The 9,473-nt window shown below is 32.9% G+C and overlaps 1 long non-coding RNA gene across 1 annotated transcript; it reads left to right on the top strand.

Moving 5' to 3' along the window:
• Positions 1–276: 276 nt before the first annotated feature.
• Positions 277–7,752, top strand: LOC138326231 (uncharacterized). Its single transcript, XR_011208877.1, has 3 exons — positions 277–444; positions 6,908–7,041; positions 7,269–7,752. It is a non-coding gene; the product is annotated as an uncharacterized lncRNA (long non-coding RNA).
• Positions 7,753–9,473: the final 1,721 nt, after the last annotated feature.

The following is a 9,473-nucleotide window of genomic DNA, read 5'->3' as shown; positions in this document are numbered from 1 at the left end:
ATTATACATGTGTACAATAATAATAAATTGTGGCCTTAGAAGTAAACCATAATATTACATGTAACAAAGAAAATGGGACTTGTGTAAGACTACAAAACATAACACTGTCATACGTCACAACTCGACTCGCTTACGTCACAAACATTATAAAACAGAATATAATTTTATTCCGGAAATATTACCCACTCCAAGCTATATTACTTGTTCCTAAAAAAGATAACGAGGATGTTCAATATATATCAAGAAATACAGATTATTCATATTGATATTTTAGTAGCATTGATTTGAGAATAATGTATTTGAATTTGAATTAAAACGTATTCATATCGGCGTTTTACTTTTCCGGAATTTCGTTGTTTCGGCAATTATGCTGTGACCTGAAGTGCACGGCGATATTGTGCTCGGCAGACGATCAATGCATTTGACGTTCATGGAATATGCACGGTAAGTTGTGAGTGAAATAACAGACACTATATAGTTAATATAATACATTTTTCACTTATTCAAAAATCTATGTAAAATATCGATGGCCATACTGCAGTGTAGACTGAAATGAAATGCCGAACTGATCAGCGCGGACATTCGTTTTGATATCGCATTCGCGGTGATACCGTGGCCGTTTTCGATTATAAAATACGGAACAACCGGTTCGACCGGTTGTGAAAGTCGTTATTTAGGCCAAAGTTTAAATCCTGACGGACCTGCAAGTCTGAAAACAATGAATATATAAAAAAACGAACAACTAGCCAGGCTACTGTACACGTACCAAAAATGGAAATGGTCCGTGTTTCAATTTATCTTGTAGCGTAGACGTTTCAACATCAATCCGCCATCTTGAAATTTTAGAGTTATCCTCCCCTTGATCGGAGTAAAGACACTTCCGGTTTTCATTACGCAATATAGAAACAGCTTACAGCTACCTGCATTTTTGTGTAACTTTGAAACGATTTTTCCCGATTTGTGACGTTTCTTTGCTGTGTTGTTGGTAATACTGTTTGGACTGCATATTTTCTTATATGTATGTGTTTTTTCTCGTAAATATTGGATAGTTTCCCCACTTTTTCGTTCATTTTTTAAGTGGGCTTTGCCGATATTAAAAGTTTTAGTGGAGGGTCAATTCGACTTCATGAGTCCTATCCTACGTCTTCCGTCTTTCTCGAGATGTATTAATGCATGGTGAAATTAACATGTGGTAATATATCCACTGATCACTGTTAGAAATCAACGTCAAAAAATAGCTCTGTGGTTTCACTAGCAACTTGAAATTTATGATGTCCCTTTGCAAACTGTTTTGGTCTATTGATCAGTGTAATGGTCACTGGTTTTTGTTATACATGTAGTGCAAGTTGATGGTTACATTTAAAAGTAATTCATAAGTGCATGATCACAAATACACTACAATACAATTAATCAGCATTGTTACATTTACATACACATTGACTTCAAGTTGATATATTTTACAAGGTTTAACATCTGTAAAAAATTTGTAAAAGTTAGATATAATTCTAAAACATATATTCCGAGCCGGTTGTGACTTTACACGACAAATGCTCCACATGCAATAATTATAAAAGCTGATTTCCATTTTGTTTGACACTCTTGTAAACAAAAAAATCCAATGAAGCAAATAGGTCGTCATTTTTTATTAAAGGGGGAAGTCAAATAAACCAAGGAGTAAACATATATTTTTGGTATGTTGTATTTATTTATTTTAAACATGTATATATACGAGCTGTTATCACTTATTTGTAGTATCTGATTGAACACGAATATATTAAGTCTTGTATATATCAATCACAAATAACAACATGAACTATATATTTTATGATGGGTACGAGTTCGCCAAATTCCATGGGTACGAGTTCGCCAAATTCCATGGGTACGAGTTAGCCATGATTGGGTGCGAGTTCTCCAAATGCGAGTAATTGAATGGGTAAGGGATTACCATAATTCGATCCAAACTAGTAACCAACAACTTATAACGCACTGTGGAAATGGACATGTACATATACCTTTCATTGATCATATGCAATTAATGACTATTATAATATAGGACTCTTTCATGTCATTTGGAATTATATTTACTCAAAACCTAATACAAGTTGTCCATATCTTGTATGTGTCATCATTCAAACAAATGAATACTGTGTGGTTGCTGTATTTGAAGTGGACACAGAGAGAATATTCAATCCAAAAATCTAAAAAGGATGACACTTGTGAATACATAGATTTCTATTCTGCATCCTAGACTCTGGAAATAAAACTGTTAAAACTTACCATCACTGTTTCGTCAATGTTTCTGCTACTTGGAATAGTCTGGATCAATTGTTTATGTAAAAACAAATCTTAAATGGATTATTTGACTTGTACTTTGAAAGGTTTGCTTTCTTCTGAAAGACTTGGTAAATGATGATAGTCTTTTCATTCCAATCAGAAATATTTAATGCCATATTATGATCCCTTTAGGTATATAAATGTATTTATCATTATTTATATTCAAAATGAAATACACATGCACTCTTTACACATACTTCATAGCACTTTGTTGATTTATTTAGATATACATGTATCAATCCTGTATGTGCACATTGTTTCAAATAAAACCAATTTCAATTGACCTACATGTAAATCTTAAAAAGTTGATAAGCTGTCTAAATGAAGAGGAAGCTGAAAGAATGTACATGTTTGTACTTATGTGCGTTTGTTTATGTGAATTGTATTCCACCACCTTCATGAATCTCTTTCATTTTATGTGGTTATATATTAGAGTAGATTGTCAGCAATTAAAGCCACACTATACGTAACTATCAACAAAATTTCAAGTTAAATTCGACTCCGATATTGTTAGTATTTGTAGATGTAGTTGAAATTAAGATATATTAAAGAATATTTGTAATGATTTTTTTTAATAACTTTAGTACAGCAGTTGCTGAAAGTCGATACATGTAAACATGCCTTCATTTTAAACTGGTCGCCATAGAAGTTACGATTATTACCGAACGGAAGTCGGAAAGTTCATGACCCGTTTTCGGAAGAGTTCGGACAGACGTTACGTAGTAACGGTAGTCACATGACGTTCTCGGCAACGACGTTACAATGTCGGCTAACTTCGGCTTGTTTGACTAAGTGGGACCCACCTAGCGATGTTTAAGATTTTTATCAAAGTATTCCGAATCATAATCGCTCATCTTGACTTTGATTTAGTCCTCTCTCTGCATGATTTACAACAGGATTTTTTTTCAACATTCTCCTAAATCATGAAAAAAATAAGAAAGATGCGGATATTGGGCCTTTAAGCAAATTATTATTTATTTATTTTAAGCATTGATGTCGCTATTTTTTATCGGGGTATGAAAAAAAATTGTTTGCAAACTGTGTGAATCCGCGTAGTCTGTACCTACTTTTTTCATACTCCGATATAATTAAAAAATAGTGACATCAATACTAATAATTAATTTCATACTCTATTCGATTAAATGAAGTATGTTTAAATGCAACATTATGTGGTTTTTCAAGGGATTCTCTTTTCCGAATCAATACGCAACGTCAATGTCTCTATTGTGACGTCACGATAACGTCGGGGTTTCGCGCCATTCTGGGATTTTTTTTTCATAGTGGTATGCAAAAAAAATACTGGCCAATCAGAAAGCCAGATTTGGTATGGAAATAAAGAAAAATTAATTATAGAACTTGATTAACCTGAACCTGAGTGTATTGTATTTATATCCAATAAAAAAAATATATACAATACATGTGTAGATAAGCCAGGTTTTCTTTCCAGTTTTTTATATATATGATCTCCGATTCTGTGTTTCTGAAGTTTGAAGGTACCATTTTGGCTAAAATGTGATTAATGTATAGATGGATTTCTAGCATATTTACAATGTACTATGTTCTAAAAAGTAAAAAAAAAAAAAAAAACTTTATTATATGCATTTTTACATCAATAGCTGCAGTATCATGCATCATCAAAGTATATTTGTATCACACAGTATGGTTTGATGTATATGCATTTATTATTTGTATATATTATCATCAAATTTTAGTGATTGATATGCATTATTGTGAAATTACAGAAGCTAGCAAACTGCCCAAACCAAAAGATAACTATCTTCATAATCTTGATATTTCCAATTATTTTTTTCAAGAAATCGTGTGTATCTAGCCTCACTGCATTGTCTCTTTAATAAGGGATATGGCCATGACAGTGACACATAGGAAAAATTGCCCCCCCCCCCCCCCCCAAAAAAAAAAAAAAAAAAAAAAGAGATTTATACTATGTGTAAATATTATAAATTATGTAACATCAATAAATAATGATGATTGCATGAGAATTTGAAGACATAATTGTTTGTTATTTGATTTGGAATACAGATGGAAAATACATTAGAAATTTATGAGAAAATGATTCTTTTAGGTCCACTTTCAGACATAATCTATGATCTTTTTCTAATCAGTGACATTTTCCCTCCCATTGCTTCCAGAAATGGTTAGTTATTTTTCAGGTTACTTTATAAGTGTCCAAGTCCCTGGTTTGAAGATTTTATTGCTGTCAGATGGCTGTGACATTGTCTTAGGACTAGTATAAACCAAAGTCTTAGAAGTGAACATACATGTACATTGTAATAACCAAATATGCATTATATATATACCAGGGATCAAATCTAAGTTTTGGGGAAAACTATGGTCCTTTTCGAAATTGGGAAAAGTTTGTAATAGCGGCATTATCGGATATTTGACCATTCTCATTTTGGTAGAAAAAATCATTTTGAAGTATTATAACACCAAGAATTGTATTGCAAGATTCAGTAAACAGATTTTTAAGCTCCATCATCATAGATATATGTAGCAGATGTATAATAAACATCAAGACATTTACAACCAAAGTCTTAAAATGTGATGAAAAATAAGACAAAGGGGGAATTTTGTCACAAAAAGTGTTCAGTTTTAGCTTCAAATGGTTTTTTTTAAGTTTAGAAGGGAATTCAATCCTTGAGGGGAACTACCCATAAACGGTTCTAAATCATAGCTAAATTGATACCTGTATGTACATGTTATTGTCGTAAAAACGAAAACATACACTTTTGAATGTTGTATACATCTACATTTGTACATGTTGTGAGGTACATACATGTAGTAACATTCATTTAATTAAATATACTCTATAGGAATTTAGATTCAAGATTAAATATCTACATCAAGCATGTTTTCAGATGGTTTATTAGAAGACAAATTCAGTCTACAGGTTCATATTTGTAGTCTGTTCAAATATCGTTATGATGGTGGGAAATGTTTACATACATACAAAGTACATAACACAAATTAACAAAATGTTGTTACGGTGACATTAGATACTTTATTCAGTTTGTCAAAAAACATAAGTTTTGTTAATAATAATTAGCATAAGCATGGTATTTTATAGAAATAGAGGGGTATTTTTATGTCGATTCACTGTAGGACGTATACAAATCGTGAGACGTCAAACGTCCTTAACGTGTGCTATGGTCGAAGACACGGAAATATTTTATGTCGATACTGTAGGACGTATACAAATCGTGAGACGTCAAACTCCTTCGTGTGCACAATATTTATTGATCTATTTCACTAAAAACGGCTACTTTTAAGTGTTAGAATTAAATCACAGATGTTTACAAACAAACAGGATATGTAGACGTTACATTTGTACATCTAATACAGCTGTCAAATTACCGTCAACTGTAATGTATCTACGCGAAAGGTACATACATTATTATATTATGTATGTTACAGTGTAATACCGCCATTATCACGTTACCGGTGACTTTGAGTCGGTAGTTTTTGTAGTGAATATGACTTGACAGTTAACTATTTTCTTTTACGTGGTTTAACCAGCAGTTCAAGATCCAACCTATTTTCTTTTACGTGGTTTAACCAGCAGTTCAAGATCCAAACGTAACATACATGTACCTCTAAAATTTTATAATTTAAGTGTTTTACGCGAAAGATCAGCTGACATCTACTACCATGCAATGTTCTGTCCATGTAAACTGGAAGTTGCTTTACTCCCGGCGCCACAATCGCTTTACAAAGGGCGATAACTCAAAAAAAGTTATGTTGATACGTCTATACATTTAGACCTATATTGATGCAAGATTTGGCCTGCTTTACAATGAGAATACATGATTTTTACAGCACTTGAGAAACTTGTACATTTACAATATGTTAGGACCTAAGTACACGTATAGACCTGTTTTACAGTACGAGTGCACTGTTACACTGATTACGTAATCAGTAAAACACGTTTATAACGAACACGGTTACAAAGGTTCCCATGATAGGCCTATACATCTGCATTATCTGTATAACGAACTTTGCTAATAACGAAGTGATTCTGCTGGTCCTCAGGGGTTCGTTATGTTTTACTGTAACTCAACTGTGTTTTACATTACGAGTGTGTATACAGTGAGTGTAACCTTAAATGTTTAGGTCTGTCTTACATAGAGTATACGTGTTTATGTAAAGCCAGTTATAGGCCTGTTTTATAGTGAGTTATACATGTATTTTGAAATGAATGGAGTCTGAAAGGATTAACTGATATGGCATCCCTAGCCTTAGCCCGAGATACCCTAGCCGTAACACCAGACTAAGACATTATGACATCTACAACATGTAGGCCTATCTGTCATAATCCCCAAGGATTTATAAGCGTCATGTGCGTCCATGTAATGTCTAAACTGTTAAGTCTGGTGTCGTGGCCAGAGTATCACGGGCTAGGTAACCTTATAATCATCCTCAAAACTGCAGGGGTTACTATCAATGACTGTCACGGTGGCGTTACATTATATCCAGTCCTGGCCTATATATCTCCTAGTAAAACTAGAGGCAACATCCACTGCTTTTACTGATATTTTTTGTTCATATTCAACAGTTTACACTAGGATGGATCTGGATCTGGTGCTTGTGAATTTCAGAACCTAAGCCATGGACTACAGGAGACGTTGCACAGGCGACTATTCTGTACATGTGTCCCACAGGACAATATGAATACTAAGAAGCCAGAAGGTAATGTATGTTCATGTAAAATATATATAAGATGTGAAATTTAATGAAGGAAGTGATAAACATATTGTACAATCATAATTTATATACATGTATATGTGTCTTACACAAACATCACTACATAATAAATAAACTTGTTAAACTACATCTGAATCAGTTACCAATTTAGCATACAGGTAACTGTTATATGCAGCTACGTTTTACCCTGCATTTTCACATCTTTTTTACAGGTGCAAAGAAATGCTAACCAGAGATGCAGGAATTGAAAGAATCGAGGATATTGGATACTGAATGCAGTTCAAAAACATCAATTCCCCGTGTGCAATTTAAAACAATACCTAGCCTGGTATCATCAAACTTGTGATGGCGATGACTGTGTTCCTTTGGCTTGTATTATATAAAATTGTTAGTCCAGACTCCTGACAATATAGTACATGTACATACAGAGTATACTGTAATATTTTAATAGTGAGTGGTATAAGTGTAATTTGAATATGTACCATCACAGAATGACTTTGGTATATAGGATATTGGAGTGCATTTGATGTTTATTAATAAATTTGACACTAATTTAATGTTATCTTTCTTTTTCTTATTCTGCAGGCATCCTTCATTGTGTCAGACAGCACTAGTGTATTCATTTTCTATCATGGAGAGTGTACCGATACATGTAATCAACACATGTAAACGATCTACAGAGAAAACTGACAGGAATACCACTAATTTGCATATGAAGATTTTGACGTAAATTCACATGAAGATTTTTTCAGGTCAATTTCACCTCAATTTCAGGTGAAATTGACCTGAAAAAATCTTCATGTGAATTCAGGTCAATTTCTTCACCTGAATTCAGGTCAAATTCAGGTCAATTTCAGGTGAAATTGACCTGAATTTGACCTGAAAATTTCTTCATGTGAAATTCAGGTCAATTTCAGGTCAATTTCATATGAATTTCAGGTCAATTTCAGGTCAAGATTTTGACCTGAAATGATTTTTTGCTCTTTTAGGTCAATTTGACCTGAAAAATTTCACCTGAAATTGACCTGAAGACATATTGCCTGTGTAGTATTTATATAATGTTATTCATGTTTTTAACAAACTTCATGTTTTGTTCCAGAAAGGTGGGCCTTTAAGGATGTGTTTATGGTTGATGGAGGAAAGCCATAGAAAATCAAAGTACTCAAAGTACTGCAAATACAACGCAGCAGAAACAGAAAAATTAGAAAGAAATCAAATGAATTTGATGAATTCAGTACTATCATATTTTAGTTTCAAGTCCTGTTTATTGTATGATATTTGATATATTATTCTGGTTTTGTGAAAAAAAAATTATTATTTCCTAATGATAAATATCTTACCAACCCATTATAAATACGTCAAGCTGTTAGACCGATATCCCATTTCCCAAAAAACAGATATTGTATGTCCTGGAAAATTAAGCTAATTGAAGGTTTTTTGTATCTATCAGCAGTCTAAGGTCTGGTGGCCGGGTGAACGAATTTGATATCAATTATATCAAGAATATTCAACTGATCACAGAAAATACTACATAAAATAAACGATTTCAAAATACAGAAAGCATTTAAGTCTTATATTCAATAAAAATGAATCCTTGTCCTACACTCTTGATTGACTCTAGTGTTGCACACTTATGTTGGTAAAACCTGAAGGCAGCCTTATCAATAATAATTTTAAAACATTATTTCAATGTACACAGAAAGAGACTCTGATTAGTTTACTGAGGTCTATAAGCCATAGGTAGTAAGTTATTAATAAAGACATTACATTATGTAAGTTAGACAGAGAAAATGTATACACATGTGTATATTGTACACAGTGGTTGTGTGGATTCCACCAATCAGCAAGCAGACTTTCCATAACTGCAGACACACACATGCAGTAAAGGAAACGCCATATTTTGATTGGTCCAAAGGAATTTTATTGTTCGACATTTTTCTTGATTAAAATGCCTACATCAAATAAACGATTTCAACATAAGAAAGCATTAAAGATAGCATTTAAGTCTTATAATCATTAAAAATGAGATTTTGTCCTACACCCTAGACTCTTGTGTTACCCCTTATGCAAGTAAAACCATGCACACATGAGGGCAGCCTCATCAATACTCATTTTAAAACAATATTTCAATATACATAGAAAGAAACTCTGATTAATTTACATTTTAATTCTGAGGTCTATAAGCCTTAGATAATAAGTCCAAATTGTATTATCATTAACAGAGATTATGTAAATTAGACAGAGAAGTCACCACCAGAGTATGTATACACATGTAAACAGTCAGTGATTGTGTGTGTATATCCTACACAGAGATTGTTTGAATTCCACCAATCATAAGGCAAGCTGCAAATACACTCAAATACAGTAAAGGGAATGCAACATTTTGATTGGTCCAAAGGGAAATTATTCAATAAATA

This window comes from Argopecten irradians, chromosome 6 (genome assembly GCF_041381155.1).
Source record: "Argopecten irradians isolate NY chromosome 6, Ai_NY, whole genome shotgun sequence".
NCBI classification, from domain to species: Eukaryota; Metazoa; Mollusca; class Bivalvia; order Pectinida; family Pectinidae; genus Argopecten; species Argopecten irradians.
This window is presented reverse-complemented; position numbering and strand designations above follow the sequence as displayed.